General features: G+C 38.7%; 1 long non-coding RNA gene across 1 annotated transcript; it reads right to left on the reverse strand.

Annotated features, from left to right (window-relative positions):
* Positions 1–1,633: 1,633 nt before the first annotated feature.
* Positions 1,634–19,832, reverse strand: LOC137618272 (uncharacterized). Its single transcript, XR_011039760.1, has 4 exons — positions 19,731–19,832; positions 15,733–15,845; positions 2,626–2,732; positions 1,634–1,814 (listed from the first exon to the last, which is right to left on the reverse strand). It is a non-coding gene; the product is annotated as an uncharacterized lncRNA (long non-coding RNA).
* Positions 19,833–20,258: the final 426 nt, after the last annotated feature.

The following is a 20,258-nucleotide window of genomic DNA, read 5'->3' on the forward strand; positions in this document are numbered from 1 at the left end:
GTCATCCATTCATATTCCCTAGGTTTCACTATCAACAATAACCGATTTCCCACGAAACTTCAATTTCAAGTTAAATCTACTTAGTAATTCATATACTAAAATTACCAATGCAAAAAATACTTGTATCCTCTTCGAGTAAAATTCTATTTGAGTATTCTTCCATACTTTCTAAGTGATGGTTATCAAAACAACTTAAAAAATCTGCTATTTAGAATAGAGTTTACTTATCTATTTGTACCTTGCACTTAAAAAGTACCATTTTCACTAATAGTAAACTTCCCTTAAAGCAAAACTTTCAATTTTGAACATCTGAATGCCAAAAGTGTCTTGAAATATGTACACACACTATGATAGCAATGCTCTTGACAAAGATAATAGTATCTCAGTATCAACTTTAAAATATATCTTTAAAGTTTATCAACATGAATTATTTTCAAGACAAACTTTGTACAATTGAAAAGTTATCGTTTGCCTGATGATTGTAGCTAGTTTTCCATTTATCAATAAATATGTTAACAACCTACATTTACAGTAATAACATTTCCTATCATATACACTGTATTGCAATCGTGCAAGTATTTTATTAGTTACGTATTAAACTAAGCCCTGGCGTAAAATAACTATCTAGATACTAACGTCTACGTAATATACGCACAGCAGAACGGTCTACAAATAGCTATGATTTTCAGTGATGACGAACTATAAATATATTTGACTAAGCTTTTCTGTAATGTTAATTTCTATAAATCTTTTAACTATTACAAGTTCCTGCATTCAGCTATTAATTAAGAATGTACAGTAAATCTGTCAATAATCTTTGACTATGTAATCAGTTAATTTTTATAAATCCTTTATCTACTTTTAAAAATTCCTGCAATTAACTATAAACTATGAGAAAGTAAAACTTAAAACAGCTGTAATCTAGCCAAAAGGTGACCTGGCCAGTGAATGCCTCCTAGGTTCTGCATTAGAAAACTATCCTTTAATACTTCATTGACAGTATGATATATCGTCAATACTGAGGACCTCATTCCTCTTAACTAATGAATTACCTACTATTAACCATCATGAAAACTACTGTATTTAACAGAGATTAATGCTTATTAATCTAACATTAACTTGGGTTGATGACTAGACAGTAATTGCTTAAGTTTTGATTACACTTATAGAAAGCAGGAGGTAAACTATGAACTAATTTATACTATATCAAATAAACTATTATCAACCATCATGAAAATACTGTATTTAACAGTGATTAACGCTTATTAACCTAACATTAACTTAGGTTGATGTCTAGACAGTAATGGCTTAAGTTTTGATTACACTTATAGAAAGTAGGCAGTAAACTATGAACTAGTTTATACTATCTATCAACTAAATTCTGGTTGAATATTTACCTGGAATTGGCAAATTTGTCTGATATAGACTAATTAAGTTTGGATAACATACATTTGACTGCCTAAATACCTGATAACAAACTTGCCTAAATACCCGATACGAAGTTTCCAATTTGAAAAAATAATTAGAAATTCTAAATTCCGCCGAATGTGTCGTCACAGACGGCACTAACGACTAAACCCTATGTTATACTTCATAGCGAAAGGAAGGAGAACTGTCTCTCCTATAAGTACAGTAAGACACAAATTGCACATTGAAGCTAAACCAACTACTGTAGTTTGTTCGCAAACAAAATTTATAAACTCTCAAGGTCTACGTAGTGATATCCGATGCTTGAAAATGATGGTATCTTCTTTAGCAGAATCTTCTTGTTCGTATTTCTTGATTACACAGATCTCCATTTTCAAGATGATTTTCTGCGGAGTGGAAAAACTATTCAGAACGTGAGTTTACTAGTTACACAGACCAAAAGTACCCTATAACCAAGCCCTTTATACTAAGAGGCACAGGAGGGTAGAGAATCCTTTTAATAGTTTTTTAATAGCGTATAAAACCTTTCTGGAAGCCTCTTTAGTTATAGTAACTTGACAAAACCAAAATCTGGACTGCATAGTAAAACTCAAAACTAAATGACAGATCTTTAACATTTCTACAGCCAAGAGAGATTAATAAAAGTGTGCTGTCATTACTACTACTTATTATAATCAGGTATTAGCACTATTAAGCTTTACTTATAACCAGTATCAAACTATTTGAAAATTTAAAACAATGCAGAATATTTGTGCAGACATTTCCACCCATTCCCTATCAAAAAATTTCCAAATTATTACCAAATTTAGGTTAATCAATTAGTTAGAAATTCTGTTTACTGCTCCCACTTACTTATGATACTTATCTAACACTTTAATTTTATATACAGCAAAACTTACCAACAATGATCGATTGGAGAAAAAAAAAAAAGACTAATTTTAAAAATTTTTGACTGCCGTACATCATTCTACTGCATTAATTTCAAGTTCTTTTTATAAGAAAAACATTATAATTATTGAACCTTCACCTTTAAACTGAATAATTCAGTTTCGTGTCTGCACTTCTCAAAATTCAGTCATTTTTTTTTTCTTTTTACACAAAATCAGCTGTCCTTCTATTTAAACCTGGTATCATAATACCAGCCAAGTTAAAAATCTCCCACAAAAGGAACATATCTCATGTTCATGAAACACTTGCCTAAATACATCCAATATGCGTAGATCTCCTCCTTCATAACACCAAATTGTACGCAATTCAGTTTCGTAGAACTTCTCCAAACTCAGCCTAAAAACTGCTTTCCTTTTCTGAAAGAACGAAAAATGAGTTAATTATATCATAATTTAGAGTTATCATTTCTATATAAGGAGGTATATCTTGGTATCAAGAATATCCTTTCTAAATCCCAATTACTAAAAGCACCACAAAAAAAAAAAAAAAAAAAAAAAAAAGCCTCAATAAGGGGATAACATCATGTGGCGTACAATGGCCATAGGATAAGAGGAGAGGTCCTCAAGGACAATAGGAAGAGGGGACAGGATGTGTTAGGGCCATATAAAGAGAAGATAAGTGCTTCAGGGTCACTAGAAGTGAGGACAGGATGCATTAGGGTCACAGGAAGAGAGGACAGGTACTTAAGGGGCACTGGAAACGAGTACAGGTGTTTTAAACCTATGTAATCTTTCTTTGAAAACATCTCCATTCAGTGTCACAATAACTGAACGTGTCACAATAACTGAACTGGGATTACAATGTAAATACCATTCATAAATGGCAATTGTAGTTTAGTTATATTTTCAATAAAATCTAGATACTTTTGTACCTAGTTAATTTATCATCATTATTATAATCATAGATGCTAGTGTCATCCACTACTATTATTAGTATTCAAAGTATCTTTACCATTATTCTGAGGATGCGCAATGAACCATACTCTAAATTAACCAAGATAATCTTTCCCTCCATGTAAGACCCAATACCATGCACTATAAGGAGGTACTTTTTAGTCCACTCTTCTCATAAGGCAATAAAGTATCTAAAACTATTAAAAGCTTGCATATTTAACGGATTTTGAGCGAAGCGAAAAATCTATTTTTGGGCGAGGTAGCCATGTCGTCCTGATGGAAGTTCCTAAAAGGTAGCTTCCTAAGGTATATTTAACTACAGTGATATTCCCAGAGAATTTTACCTTAAGGTATCCAGAATTCTAACTCCTGGCGCGAATATCCCTAAATAATCTCACAGGGATATCGCATAATATCAGAGGACTTATTCTTGACACGTCACATAGCTATCTTCACCCCAAACAGTATTAACGCTTCGAGGGGTTACAGCGACAAGAATCTGAAACAAGAATGAAAAGAGCCGCTCATAAGGCATCTCTCCTATTCCGTTTCCAGTGTGTATCTGATGAAGGCGGTAACACCCTCTTTATTCCTTGTAGCCATATACGAGGTGCTACAGATACTGTACTATAGGGAGGGGTCAAAAAGCCCTTTTACAATAAAAGGAAGAGCGGGTCTATCAGGACGACATGGCTACCTCACCCAAAAATAGATTTTTCGCTTCGCTCAAAATCCGTTTTTTGGACTCGGGCCATGTCGTCCTGATGGAAGTTTACCAGAGCATTACTGTATCTGGATTCTCAATCGGTGCCGTACTCTCAAGAAAGTATTTTCCCTGGTCCGTCTAGACCTAGAGACCTATGATGTTACCGTCATACATAATTTCATCTAAGCATCAACTATGTTAGTGCTTCCTGCCCCCCTACAGGGAAGAGTCGCACTAGACTCTGGAAAAAGTCTCTAGGAGTACATAATAACTATGGATGACAAAATGACAAGCTTGTATAGTGGTCTTGCCCTATACATTATAAAGCAAAGTTTGTATAAGAGTCACCAATGTCAGTATGAATTTGTGACACCTTCCCCAATGTGACTACTCTTATTAACTATTGGATAATGGTTGAATCCGCATAGGAACAAATTTTGCCTCTTTGCCACTATCCCGTTAGGGTACCACGTCAACCCTTCCTAAGGAAGGGTTAAAGTGAGTGGACTTTTGCTTGAATCAGGGAACAGTCTTAAAAGACATATCATGATAACAATATCCATATTTTAATCTTAATGCTCAGTAAATTTCTAATAAAATGAGTGTGGGCGAATAAGACGCAGGGTTCACTATGAACTAGTTTATTAAAATTTAATAAACGTACAGTAGGGTCCCGAATTAAGCGTGTTCGAATTACACGATTCCCCTTTTCCACGATCGCTATTTTTCAAAAATAAATTTTCTGTATCCACGAGGCTGTTCAAAGTTCGCGAGTCAAGCACTACAAAGTGTATCAAATCTATAGTCTTTTTAAGTATATTGGTAGCCCTAAATACGGTGATTTATAATAAATGTTACAAAACAATATTAACATTACATTTCATTAACATAATTTCATGATGAATAGCCTATTTAAGGATAAAATTCCACAACAACGAAATCAACTGTTAACTGTGCGAGTCCAGCTGACAAAATGTAAACAGAAATGTGGTTACGTTCTCGGCAATCTTTATCTTTCTCCAACCTTACGATAATTGTAATGGTAGTGTTAATGATGGTATATTAAAGCATTATTTTTGTTTAGTACAGTATATTTAAAAGCCTTTATTTTCCCTCTGGGCGTTCAAGGTTTTCACGAGTAGACTGGGTTCGTTTATCGGCAGTGAATAGCCTAAACTTCGGTAACGAGTCGTCAATATTTTGTCATATTTTAAACAGTAGGCTATACATTTGATTTGCAAACATTGGTTTTGTAGAGTAGACGGTAAAATAAAATCTAGAGAGAGAGAGAGAGAGAGGGAGAGAGAGAGATTTGATGGCAGAAATCTCTCTCTCTCTCTCTCTCTCTCTCTCTAGATTTTATTTTACCGTCTACTCTACAAAACCAATGTTTGCAAATCAAATGTATACTGTTTAAAATATGACAAAATATTGACGACTCGTTACCGAAGTTTAGGCTATTCACTGCCGATAAACGATAACAAACCCTTTAATGCAAACTAACTGTATCCTTTGATATTCCTCTATATTTATCACGAATTCCTTCTATACCTCCTCAGACACTCTTATTTCAAATATCTAAATTATTCTTATCACAACTAACACCATCTAGTCATTTTCATTCCATTATATCTATTATTCCTCTGGATCTTATTCCCTTTCCTTATTCTGTTTATTCGATGGGATTCGTTTTTCCCTTTACCGTCTTTCAGAATCTATTTTTAGCCACTGGCAACCAAATCCCCCCTTCCCCCGTCTCCTACCGTCTCCCCTGCGAGTCCACCCAGCCTATCTCATTACTCCCCCCACCTTCATCCTCCCCTGTTCTAGGTCTGTAACCTTCTGCGTCATAATATCTCTCTCTCTCTCTCTCTCTCTCTCTCTCTCTCTCTCTCTCTCTCTCTCTCTCGTTATACAATACAGTACTTACAAATAGATGAAGAAACCAAAATCGGTTTTCTTGAAGTGTCAATTAAATACAAAACGAAAAAATTATACCGTGTATACATCCATTTCAATCATAGCTTAAAATACGGTAACCGATTTCGTCAGCAAACCACTATTTTTTTAGGAAACACCATTCTATTCCAGAAAATTTTTACTCTTTAAATGTCAATTGCGCTATAATAAAACATGTACTTATGTTGTTAAATTTCGGGTGTGTTTTAAAAATCGAGTATTGCTAACTTATTTTTGTTTTACTTTTGGCTGTGATCACATCAGCTGATGTCTAGCTTCCGCGCGAATACAATAACAAAGAATTGTTTACACCATTTCTTAACTTATTCAAACCATCTATACAGTTAATATTACATAAACACCAATGTGTTATAACCTATCATATTTATTGTTTAGTACTTTAAAACCATCCCTCTCTCTCTCTCTCTCTCTCTCTCTCTCTCTCACATCGAACGTTATAGCGGTAACCTAATTGTTCGGTGACTTCAAAAATAGGCCTAGTACTTTCTTCTTTTATATTTTTTGCACATGGATCCATAATTGAGGTGGGTACAAGTTGACTTATAACTGAAGTTAGGAAAAGTATTTTGGATATGGAAAGGACAATTATCTTTTGTAACAGTTTAGAATTATCGTAAGTTATCACTCTGTCATTAGCGGCAGTTTGCTATTGTGGATTAAACGCATAAGGAAAAAAAATTTCCAGCTTTGCTACGAATTTAGGAATTTATATGGATACGGTAAGTAAAATATTTGTAATAACATAATGTTTACTAAATGTTTGTAATATCATTAGTTATGACTTAGATCATGTGTGTTTAATGCATTCGTTTGTTTATTATGATCGAAGATGGAGCGTAAACAAATGGAAGGTTTCCGTTTCAGGCGGCATCATAAAGAAAAACATTTCATAAATGGCATTCATTTCATTTATTTGAAAGTTCTAATAAAAAATAATTAGAACATTGGTAATAACAAATTCAACATATAATCTATACTTGGTAAAATTGCTGTCAATTCAAAAACAGATGTATAAATGCGTCTGTTTCTTCGTTGTGATCAGAGTTAAACGTAAACAAAACATTGGTTGTCGTTTTCTATTCTGCTTTTTAGCGTGTTTAGGAAACGCATGATATAAAATCGCCTTTATTTTGATAATTCTGGATTTTCAATCATACAACAAGCTAGTCTATAGAGTGGTGGTTTTGCTATTCACCAGTTGTATTATACAATAGATATGACAAACATTAAAATTTGTCTGTATTTTGGGTTGTGTTGTAACGGGAAATATATGGTGTTTACACCTATCCTGGTTATAATTTTAACCATTTTTCAAGTTATTAGAACTTTAAAGTATATTAAATGTTTTATTTATTTACAAAAACAATTTGATATTATAAAGAAATACAGTATAGTACAAAGAAAGTATTGGAAATGGGTAGTAAACACATTTGAATAGGCAAATTGCTGGTTGCCATGGCCACAATGGAATTATTTCTGTTAGTTGTGTGTTTCGAAATTCGCGATTTTCCATTTACACGAGGTCATTAATCGACCAAATTCTCGCATAATTCGGGACCCTACTGTACATATCAGATCAACATTTATAAAATTTATAAAATGTGGATGGAGTGAAGGAAGCTATGGGTGATAGGAGGATAGATGTGAGAGGGGCAAGAGTGTGTGTGCTAGAAATAGGAATGAATGGCGAGCTTTTGTGCTGCAGTTCCGGTAGGCCCTGCTGCTGCCTCCGGTGCCTTAGATGACCAAGGAGGTAGCAGCAGTAGGGGATTCAGCATTATGAAGCTTCCTCTGTGGTGGATAATGTGGGAGGCTGGGCTGTGGCACTCTAGCAGTACCAGCTGAACTTGGTTGAGTCCCTTGTTAGGCTGGAGGAACGTAGAGAGTAGAGGTCCCCTTTTTGTTTTTGTTTTATTTGTTGATGTCTGCTACCCCCAAAAATTGGGGGAAGTGCCTTGGTATATGGATGGATAAAATGAGGATGATATGCGTTAAAGCATAAAGAAAAAGTCAACAGAAAATATTGTTTCGTCTACTAGGAAACAGATTTGCCACTTCAATTGAATTATTAATAATAATGATATAGTCTGTATACCGTTTATTTACACTAGCGTAAATAACGCTTGGCCCAAGTGTCCGTATTATGCTATAGTTCACCGACGTCAATGGAACAGTTCGTAAGGACACTTTCGTGGCCTATCGCTCAGTGTGTAGTAACATACAGTGACTACACACGCACCCTCTTAATTAATCGTCCCAAATTAATTACACTGTTCCTCACAGATTTAAAACAGAAGGTTAAAGAATTCTACCTGCTGCTACCACAGACCTCTTAAGTTGCTCCACTTGCTTCGCATAGTGCTTAAAGAACACCTTGGATGACTACCAGCCGGTGTACAAACAAGGATGTTCAAAGTCCATATAATTAAAATTTTATGGAAGAGGCAACTTTCCTCGGATCATGACTAACGGGTGTACTGTCTGGATCCGTTCTGCTAATAACACGGGTGATTTTCGCCCTTATAGATAACTTTGAACCCAGGGTTTCTCTTCTGAACAGCTGTACTCCCATAAAGTCTGAAGTTCTATGAAGATAGACCTTTAGGCACTCCACTGGACAGAGATGCATCTTCCTTCAGAGGGCAGATTCTCTAGGGACCCCACCTGTTGGTGGGTAGCTTCTTCCTGGTAAGAAACGTTGGGTCTGGAAATAGATTTCGTTCTCTCTCCAAGAACTGGACGTGGCTTTCCTCTCTAGAGAGAGCCACTATTTCACTAACTCTGGCCCCCAAAGCAAGTACAAACAGATATATGAATTAAATTCAAAACCTTCTAAGCGCATTCCTCATTGTTCATTATTTATACACAATGAAGAATCATATCTAATGACCATGCAAAGGGTCTTTGGAGGCGCTGAAGGGCTAAGCCCAGCATGGGCCTTTGTAGTTCATTAAGAACGTCGTTAGAAAGGTCGACCTGTAAGGCATATGGTATCTGACTTGTCAAGGCAGGCTTGAACAATAGAATTGTGTTGGCTGCTAAACCTTGCTCATGAAGGTGAATGAAGAATGATAAATAGGAATCTGTCGAGATTTCTTTTGGTTTCTTTGCCTTGACAAAGGATATCTATTTCTTCCCTGAAGCCTCATAATGTCTTCTGGTTTCCTCCAAAAGTCTAAACTGACTTTTAACACCGAATCCTTTTCTCATCGCTAAGGAGAGAAAATCACGAGATGTAGGTTCCGTGTTTTCTGTGATGGAGCGAAGACAGTCAACTTCTGTACTCGCTGAGACAGGGATGGATCCGGTAGCGGTACGAATTTTAGTCGTAGTTCCAATGCCAGAGGGAACCACACGCTATTTGGCCACTTGTGGGCCACTACTGCTGCTTTCCCTTTGAAGGATCTCAGATTATCGAGAACCTTCAAAAGGAGGATGTGCGGAGGGAACAGATAAATATTGGACCATCTGTTCCAGTCTAGGAACATAGCGTCCACTGCCTCCGCTAGCGGATCCTCGTATGGGGACACGTAACAATCTATTTTCTTGTCGTCTTTCGTCGCAAAGAGGTCTATCTGCAGCTCCGGAACTTGGCTCGAGATGAAGGAGAACGATCCTGCATCAAGGGACCATTCTGACTCTATAGGTGTAAACCTGGATAGAGCGTCAGCTGTAACATTGCGGAACCCTTTAATGTGAACTGCTGACAGGTGCCATTTCTTCCATTCCGCCAAACGGAATATGGCCAACATCACTTAGTTGATTTGATGTGACCTCGACCCTTGTCGATTCAGGCATCTCACTATCACCTCGCTGTCTAGAACCAGTCATATGTGGGTTGAGTGGCGAGGAGATACTTTCGTTGGTGTCAGAAGAACTGCCATGGCTTCTACAAAGTTGATGTGAAATGTGAAAAGATTGGACCAAGCGCCTTGGTCTCTTCTGATTTGAGTGACCTCCCCAGCCTTCCTTTAAGGCATCTGTGTGGATAGTTACTGACAGGGGAGTAGGTTGAAGTAGTATTGATCTCTTCAACTGCTTGGCATTGGACCACGGCTTGAGAAGCGTTCGCAGTTGAGTCGGTAGAGGTCTTATTAGATCTCTTCGCGCGTTTGATGCGTATTTTCTCCAGACTCCTGTTGCATCCTTTAGCTGTGCTCTTAGCACTGGGTCTGTTATCGAAGCAAACTGTAGAGAGCCCAGCACACACTCCTGTTCGTGTGTTGATATACGTTTGAATTTCAATAGTCTCTTGACAGATCCTTCTATTTCTTTCCTCTTCTTCCCAGGAATGGAAAGTCGATGTGACTCGAAATTCCAGTGGATTCCCAACCACTGAAATTTTTGAGCTGGAGAAGGTCGAGACTTTTTGATGTTGATCTTGAATCCCAGATGTTCCAGGAACTGGATCACTATCATAGAAGCTTGCATGCATTCTGTCCTGGATGCTGCCCACACCAGCCAGTCGTCCAAGTAGGCTACTACTTGGACCCCCTTTAGGCGTAATTGATGGACGGCTGCGTTCGCGAGCTTCGTGAAAATCCTCGGGGCTATGTTTAGCCCGAAAGGCATGGCTCTGAAGGCGTAAAGTTATCTATGTAACTTGAAGCCTAGGTAGGAGGAGAGGGACGATTAATTGGAATGTGCTAATAAGCGTCAGACAAGTCTATAGAAACAGCATACACTATGCCCTTTTGGGCAGTAGGGTCCTTATGTGTTGAAGTGTGAGCATTCTGAACTTGTAGTTCACTACGAACTTGTTGAGTGGCGACAAGTCTAGAATGACACTGAGTTTTCCGAATCCTTCTTTGGAACACAAAACAGCCTTCCTTGGAATTTGATGGACTTAACTTTCCAGATTACTCTTTTGTCAAAGAGCTCTCAGACATATTCTTCCAGAACGGGGGTTGAGTGTTGGAAGAATTGAGGAAATTGAGGTGGAGGATTGCTCCAGCTCCAACCTAGTCCATCCTTTATTAGGCTGTGGGCCCAGGGATCGAAGGTCCAGCGATCCCTAAATAGCTGTAGTCTTCCTCCTACTGGAAGTATCTCACTTCTGCTGTTTTGGACCTGAGGCCTTGCCTCCTTGACCGCATCCTCCCCTGGATCCCCTTCGTCTTGAAGGGCATCTAGAAGAACCTCTGGCTGTTCCTCTAGCTTTCGCACGAAAGGAAGAAGTCTGCCTTTCGAAGGCTGGGTTAAAAACTGGCGACTGTGTCGCCACTTGTCGAGGTACCAGCTGGTACGTGGTTGGAGGTTGTGCCACTATCTGAGGCACCGCGTTCACAGGAAGTTGTTGTTGCTGCTGTCGGTAGGGTTTAGCCGGCCGAGAGGATGGCCTAGGCCTTTTTGTCGTCGTCTTGGGTTGGGGACCCTCATCTGGAGAAGACTAAGATCTAAGCCCCACTTTTTGAGAAGGTTCCTATTCTCTGTGGCGGCCTTGTCTACTACCTCTTTAACCACTTCATTGGGAAAGAGGTCTTTACCCCAGATACGAGAGGATATCAGTCCTCGGTTCGTGCCTCACCACAGCCGAGGCGAACACGAACTCTCTACAGGTTCTCCTAGCTTTAATAAAGCTATAGAGATCCTTCGTAACTGTAGCCAGATGGGTTTTGGCCACTACCATGAACATGTCCTGGTTCTTGGGGTCACTTGCCATCGTTTCTAATGTTGTTTGCAAAGACATCAATGCTGCAAGTCTTTCCTTCGTCTCTTGCTCTCTGCGCAAGAGAACATCAGACAGTTTTGGAAGTTCCTCACCAAACCGACGTTCAGCAATATCAGCTTCCAGCTTCCCGACTGAGAAGGTAAGGTGGACGTCCTTCCAGTCTTCTTGGTCCAAGGGCAAGGTCAGAGATAACGGCTTGCACTCCTCCAAGGAGAGGCATGGTTTCCCTGCCTCCACCACCTTTAAGGCTGCCTTATATCCCTTTCCATGAAGGGAAAGGCTCTGGTTGGAGAGGCCACAAAGGAGGGAAGCTTCTTACTCAAGGCTGGCACCTTTGAGTTCGTGAAGCCCCTCTCTTTCATGGAGCCCGCTAGTAATGCCTGTGCTTTACTATGGTCAAGAACTATGACCTCCTTCGGCTCCGTCTCATCCTTTGAGGCTGGCTCCTTCCTAAGACGGACATGGCAGTCCAGATAAGAATCTTTGTTGGGCCAAAATTTCACTTCCAGGGGAATTGCTCCCAACTTTTCTGATATCACGATCTTCCCGGTTGTCATTGGCATGTGTTCGGCATACCTTCAAGGATTGGTGTCCGAGCACAAAGTAAGATCCTTCACGTTGAGTCGCTTCTGGGGCCCACTGGATGCTGCAAGTCTACGTATCTCCAGTTTCATTGCAGCTTCCTTCTCATCATTCTTACTTTGAATTTGTTGGATCAACTCAACAATAGAAGAAAAGCCCTTCCCAGTTCATCTGGGATAGTAGACGATGTAGAGGGAACAGGTTCTGGGTCCGGAACCGATGTAACCGACACCTCGTCGATTTCTTCCTCTTCTACTTGAGGAGCCCGAGACAGCTCCTCATCCTGACCATCTCCTAGAAGGTCTTTCTCTGTAGAATCCGACACCTCTGACATCCTATCGTCCAATTGGATGTCTTGAAGGGCGGCCGAGACTTCAGAATCTACCGGGCAGTTGGTATCTCCACCTGAGGCTGAGGAATGACTGCATCAGCTGATGCTTTAGGGAAAAGGTATGCCCTCATCTTCTCATTTGGAAGGTAGGGGCCTGAGGCATTTTTCTGAAAACCCCTCACCAAGGTTCGTAACTTTTCCCCGGCAGCATCCCTTGACTCCGTCGACTTAGGATTGTCAAAAGCCTCGGTAATCAGGTTAGAACATACAGTACAAATACCGGAGATCACCTCTGGAGGCTGCGCATGCTGAGTGCCTCCTGCATAACTGACGTCCACAGAAGTACTTACTGTGGACATTGCAGAATACACTCCCGCACTTCGGATGGTCCTCCTGTAAAGAGAAGAAAAATCCATGAGTATCAAGTGAAGGCTTTTCACTTATGTTGAAACATGTAGCTTACACAGTAAAGTTATAGAAGAAAGGAAAGGCACATACTTGTATTTCCTGCCCAGCCAATTTCTGTAACCTCTCAAAAAATTAAAACTAAGGTTAATTCTATTCAAGAATACCTTATGTAATTTCCTAAACGGAAATTTAAGGTGTAGCTCACACCTTGAAATAAAGTTTTAATAAACGGGATAGAATGAATACAGAAAGAACTCACTTTCTATATATTGTACTGTCTCAACAAAAGGCAGTACAAGATAACATTAAGTATGTTGGAAGAACTTTAGTGTTACAACAAACTCTGTACTGTAGTTTATTAATGCAGTGTACACTACACTACAAATATAGAAATCACTGTACATCACATGCTGCTGTGCTGGCCGGCACTTACCCCCTTATAGTTCAAAGATATACTACCTTTAACTAATAGTCGGCAGGTCACTGGTTCGCAAATGTGTGCCGGTCGGCAGCTGAAAATACTAACATCCGGCTGCCGGCCGCTAATCGTAGTGGCCAGCAGATTTCGGGCTGTGTTTCCACTGCCGGCAGGCAAAGGTAGCAATACACATGCCTGCCGACAGTGGCTAAGAACCGGAGAACTTCCAACTGCCCGGCTGCCGGTTGTTAAACCGGCAGCCGGGGTAGGGGAACAAAACACTAGTAAGAGAAACAGTATGGATGTAAGGTTATAAGGCGGCATTGCCATACAACCTTCCATCCTGAAAGAGTGAACTTATGGAAGGGGAGAATGTAGCATTCAGGCTTCCAAAGAATCCATAGCCTGCCGGACTCTACCGGCAGACATGGAAGGCAGACCAAGGGAGGTCTGGGGGTCACTCTGCAAAGAACAAGGGGTCTCTGCCGGCCGACACGTAATTACCTATACTAGGTACAGAAGTAGGACTGCGGCCAAAAGATAATAAAAGAAAGAGGTGGGGAAGGGATAAGGGTCCTATAAACTTCGTTCTAGCAAGAGACACTCGGCAGTTAGGGAAGCTCATCCTAACCTAGAGTTGTCTATTAGGGAGGAAGACTGGCAATACTTGCTATCCTCCTCCCAACCAGGTGAAGTTATTTCGCCGGGCAACGGAGAAAACTCGTTCTCCAGCCTGAGAAAAACAACACAGGACAGTCTGCTAGACCACTAGAGGAAGGAATCATCTCACACAGAATCCTTCAGATGTGGACTAGGGAAGCAAAGCTTCCTGTATCCGCCCCTTGCAAAGGAGACTCATTCTCTATGCTAGGAAGAAGCAGACCACAGACTAAAAACTGATGTTCTGCCCTAACCCAAAAAACCAGACACACTGATTATCAGGTCAGGACAGACATATCCTAGTATAGTTATACCTGAATTATTTTACAGATAGAACCGTTAGGATTAAGCCTAAGGCTTACTCAGAGGGAGAGAGGGATTGAACTTAGCCTCCGGAGGAGAAAAGAACAAACGGGGATGTGCGAAAGTATACTACTGTACCTAGGATACTAGCCTAGGTGCGGTGAGAATCGATTACCTAATTCACCGAAACTCTCTCGTATACAATCTTGGAAAGAACATTCAACAATATCTTACATGTATAAAATATTTGCCTATAGCTTCAATAATATAACTCGGAAAAATTTTTATCATGAATGAAGGTACTAGGGCCAGACGCCTAGGCTACTAAGCCTCGCGAAGGGCAAGATCGGTTACCTACATCACCGAACTAAAACAAACGGCCTTATGTAAGCATTCCTAGAGGAGCTAAATAGCTAGAATATTAAAGCATAACAAACCGGGAACGTCGCTCTAGCTAACTAAATGACCCATAGCGAGCGATAGCATCCAGGATGCCTCCGGTAGGCAATAGCTCGTTTACGTTAAAATCACTTTTGATTAAATTCAAAACGACAAGAGCTTACATTTATACACAGTAAAGATAATACTCAACTTTCCAGAGGCAGCAGAGGCCGGAGAAGTCATCAAAATGTTGAATTAAATCCAAAATAACGAGAGAAAACAGGGAAAACACAGTAGTAGAGCTACACGTAAAGGAATAAAGAGGGCGCTACCGCCTTCATCAGATACACACTGGAAACTGAATAGGAGAGATGCCTTATGAGCGGCTCTCTTTTCATTCTCGTTTCAGATTCTTGTCGCTGTAACCCCTCGAAGCGTTAATACTGTTCGAGGTGAAGATAGCTATGTGAAGTGTCAAGAATACGTCCTCTGATATTATGCGATATCCCTGTGAGATTGTTTAGGGATATTCGCTCCAGGAGTTATAATTCTGGATACCTTAAGGTAAAATTCTCTGGGAATATCACTGTAGTCAAATATACCCTAGGAAGCTACCTTTTAGGAACTTCCATCAGGACGACATGGCCTGAGCCCAAAAAAACATTTTACAAATGGAGAGTTTTAACCTTGCTAGCGAGGTCTTGTTTAATCTAAGCTTAACCCTTTTACCCCCAGGCTATTTGGAAACTTCCAACCCTTAACCCCCAAGGGGTTATTTTTTTCCCAGCACATTTTGCTTTATATTTTTTTTTAAATTGCTCTAACAGCCTTAATTTTTGTCATAGAGAGGTCAGGTTGGTCTCATTCTCTTGGAAAATGCCTGAATTTTCTAAATAACAATATCAAAAATATGGAAAAAAAAAATTTTATAGCATTTTTTTGCAAGGACGTATCGGTACGTCCATGGGGGGTAAAGGGATGGCTTTTGTGAAACGTACCACTTTAATTTAAGCAATGCCTTACCTGAATATGCTCCGAGTTCAGATGACAAACAGGATTATGTCCACACCAATGTACCAAGTGAACATTTCCTGGACTCATCCATTTACTTGGATAATTTTTTTCAGTCCATCAGCCTGAAATAAAATATCAGAATGAAGGAATCATCTTCATATTCAATACAAATAAAGTTAGGCAAAATCTAGAAACTCGGCTTTTCAAATGTGTACGAAACAGCGACATAACACAATGGTGATTTTAGCAATGACCTATCTCTTAAAAGAAAGGTGTAAAATAAGCCTTGGTTTATGTCAATACCTATAAAGCTCTACTTATGAATATTGTGCGCTATTAAGATCACACGATTTTCCAATTTAATTTTACAACTGGGTTCTCTGAAAGTTAGTTTTTCATAGAAATACCATAATCCTATAACTAAATTGAACTCCACATTAGAATAGATATGTAAACTTATAAAATCTAATCTAGTTATTTGATCTGTGTGATTCAAGAATCTAAACTTCAGATCTTAGGCGGAGGTCTCCGTTCAAACCAAATGCTTCCTTACTGGAAATCTCTCTACAAGTGAAAACTAAAGAGGCACTCAGAGTGCAGACCTCTGCCACAGCAGCTTATTTCTCGACCTTGACCTTGGCACGAATTTCCATACGCTCAAATATGAACCAAGCTTGAAGTCTTTGTGGCAACGATGTCCAAACTTATGGCTGATTACATGAATTTGACATTTTACTTGACCTTTTACCTTCCAAAATTTAATAATTTCCAGATTTTTTACCCAAGTCATTCTAGGATTAAAATTGTGGCCAGAAAGCTTTTCATAAACAAACACTAACAGGGGGTAAAACAACCTCCTTCCAACTTTGTTAGAGGTGGTAAAGATGATCAAAATGACCCAGAATTATTAAGTGAGGGATCTTTGGATTTCTTTCACAAGCAAACAATGCCTCATCACTTCAAGAAAGTATTTCCTTCAGCAAAGAATGTCCTTTCAAAACACACCAAAAATGAAATTTCCATTTCCTAAATCCACTTCAAGTAATTATGCAAATCCAATTTCTAAATTGCAATAATTCTTGCTGATATTCATCAGTGAGGGGGTATATTTCTGACCAAAACCACCAGGTAATCTATCAGGCGCTACCTCCTTTGTTCATTGGAAATCATGCCACACCAAGGCAAAGGACCATTATCAATCCCAAAACTGTGGACATATGTAATGACCATATCTTTAAGCCCTTCTCACCTGTTCCCAACCTGGCCACTGGATTCTCTCTCGTAAATGACAAATTTAGCCCCAAGATACTTCAAAGTGTCTTTCAAGAGGTAAGATAAAGATAAATAATTGAAAGTCAAATCTTACTTCTTAAAAGTCTCAAATTGGGAATATTTTAAAACCTGTTACTAAAATTACCAAATGCTTTTTAAGGGGTCTAAAATTAGGACCTAATATAAAGTATAGTACATATTTTATGATACAAGTGAATTACAGGAGAACTAAGAACCACTTTAATTAGTACTCTACAATCAGTAAAAATTATCTAGAACTAACTTCGGTATGGAATTATGTAGATATTTATTCCTGGTTTTTTATTGAAATAAATTTGAATTACCATGCAACTACTCTTAATTCTAAATGTGTGGAGGTGTGCCCTCCAACTTTGCTCTAGACTCAATTTTACTTGATGCTATGCTGGGTTCATCAACTGTAGTTGTGACATACGGAAAACTAGAGGGGCACTCAGTAGAGCGCAGACCTCTGCCGCGGCAGCTAATTTCTCAACCTTGACCTTTGACCTTTAATTGGCGTGGATTTTCATACACTCAAATATGAACCAAATATTAAGTCTGTGACAATGCCCAACCTTATGGCTAATTATGTGAATATGACATTTTGCTTGACCTTGACCTTCCCAAATCAATCATTTCCAGGTTATTACATAATAGTTAGACCCTGCAGGTTTCATTACTTTACAATTAACACTGTGGCCAAGAAGCTGTTCACAAACAGGGGGGTAAAATAACCTCCTTCCAACAAGGTAATGAGATGAAAGTTCGAATCAAAGGTACAGAATTATAATGGAGGGATATGGGAGTTTTTATTATTATTATTACTTGCTAGGCTACAACCCTATTTGGAAAAGCAGGATGCTATAAGCCCAGGGGCTCCAACAGGGATAATAGGCCAGTGAGGAAAGGAAACTTGAGGAAAAATAAAATATATCAAGAAGAGTAACAAAATCAAATATCTCCTATATAAACTATAGAACATGAAAAAAAACAAGAGGAAGAGAAATAAGATAGAATATTGTGCCCGAGCGTACCCTCGGGCAAGAGAACTCTAACCCAAGAGAGTGGAAGACCATGGTACAGAGGCTATGGCACTACCCAAGACTAGAGAACAATGGTTTGATTTTGGAGTGTCTTCCTCCTAGAAGAGCTGCTTACCATAGCTAAAGAGTCTCTTCTACCCTACCAAAAGGAAAGTGGCCACTGAACAATTACAATGCAGTAGTTAACCCCTTAAATTTAGAAGAATTGTTTGCTAATCTCAATGTCAGTTGTATAAGGACAGTGGAGAATATGTAATAGGCCAGACTGTTCAGAGTGAGAGAGAGAGAGAGTGTGTGTGTGTGTGTGTGTGTGTGTGTGTGTGTGTGTGTGTAGGCAAAGGGAAAATGAACCGTCACAAGAGAGAAGGATCCAATGTAGTACTGTCTGGCCAGTCAAAAGGCCTCATAACACTAGCGGTACTATCTCAACGGGTACTAATATTGAGAATGACACTGATCATAATCTGACAAGTCTGAGATCGCTTGATTAGTTCAGCCTTGAAAATGTGGTCCCGATTATGTTAGTTCTTCACTAAACAGTTATTCTTGGAATTTGCTCAATACAGAAGAGTTAAATTAGACACCTTATCTAATTAAGATATTCATGAGTTATGTGTCAAGTTGAGTGCTTACACAGCAGGTACTCCTGTAAAGTCATTTGGCCCGATTGTTAAGCTTAACCAATGACAAAATCTAAGAAAATACGCTGTGTGTTATCCTCTCAACTACTACACCACACGCTAAAACAGCCACCTATTCCTACCAAATTTATGAATCATTGTAACCCAAGAGATTAGTGCTTAATTTTTTCTACCATTATAAAAAATCTAGATATATTCAAAAGGTAAAATGGCTCCCTTTGTCCACTAAGATCAGATTGTTCTTCAGTGACAACACAGGAAAATTTACCTACCATTCACGTTACCAGATCAAGAAGTAGTCGTTCTCTATACAAGTATCAACCCCAGATTACATCTAATGTGAAGACTAATCAACATCTGTGGAAAAGACAGTACAATTATCCTCCAGTATTTCTAAAATTCAGCTAACAAACTTTGACGGCCTTCAAGACTTCTAGGCAAAACTTTACTAAACTATCCCAGATCGTTGAAGTACAAACTTCCTTTGGACAAAATGGTTTTTATATCTATGCTTATCCATTAACACTACATTTCAAATTCTATGTAGAATTTTAGCTTCGTATCAAATGTAATAATGGTTTATTTTTCTTCATAAGCTCTACCAGAGTTTTGCCTTGCACCTAACAGTAAAATAACCAGGCGAGCAACAAAATATCATGCTTCGAAAATACCATACTTCTGAAAACAATAAGACTTATCTGTTGTGCAACATACCTTAAAAATTCAGTCAATGTTCAAAGAAACAATAGCCATATGGCACCAGATTCTAATTTTTACCATCAATCAAAAAGGTCTCTCTGAAAAATATCTATTTTTAACCCCTAAAGCAACAAAATGTCTTGCTTCGGAAATACGCACTTCTCGAAACCACATGATTGCTCTGTTGTGTAACATTACTTAAAAGCTTCAGTGTTTATATGAATAAAAAGCCTTAGGGCACCAGATAGTAGTTTATACCATCAATCAAAAAGGTATATTTTTCACCACTAATCAGTAGAGTAATTTTATTTTAGGTTGATCAATGCCTTACCTTTACATGGTCTGAATCCTGATAAATACTTGGGCCCACACTGCCGTATGAAGTTATGTGATTCTTCTTTTTAATCTATAGATTTTTTCAAAGCTGCCAACCTGAATGAAAATAAAATTCATTAGTACAGGGTCTTAGTCCATTGCCCTCTCCAGGCATAAGAAAACAGTGTTCAGTATCTAAATATTTTAAACAGCTTCCCACACATCGTCAAGTTGCAAGTGTGTTTATAATAAACTCCCGAACACAATGCCCAACTGACCCTCCTTAACAGCACAACTAACTTTAATTAATTATTATTATTATTAAATGCTAAGCTACAACCCTAGTTGGAAAAGCAGGATGCTATAAGCCCAGGGGTCCCAACAGGGAAAATAGCCCAGTGAGGAAAGGAAATAAGAAAATAAGGAAATAAGGAAAAATAAAATATTTTAGGAATAGTAACAATATTCAAATAAATATTTCCTATTTAAACAATAAAAACAAAGAGAACAAGAGGAAGAGGAACTAGATAGAAAAGGGTGCCCG

The sequence above is a fragment of the Palaemon carinicauda genome, chromosome 24, assembly GCF_036898095.1.
Source record: "Palaemon carinicauda isolate YSFRI2023 chromosome 24, ASM3689809v2, whole genome shotgun sequence".
NCBI lineage: Eukaryota > Metazoa > Arthropoda > Malacostraca > Decapoda > Palaemonidae > Palaemon > Palaemon carinicauda.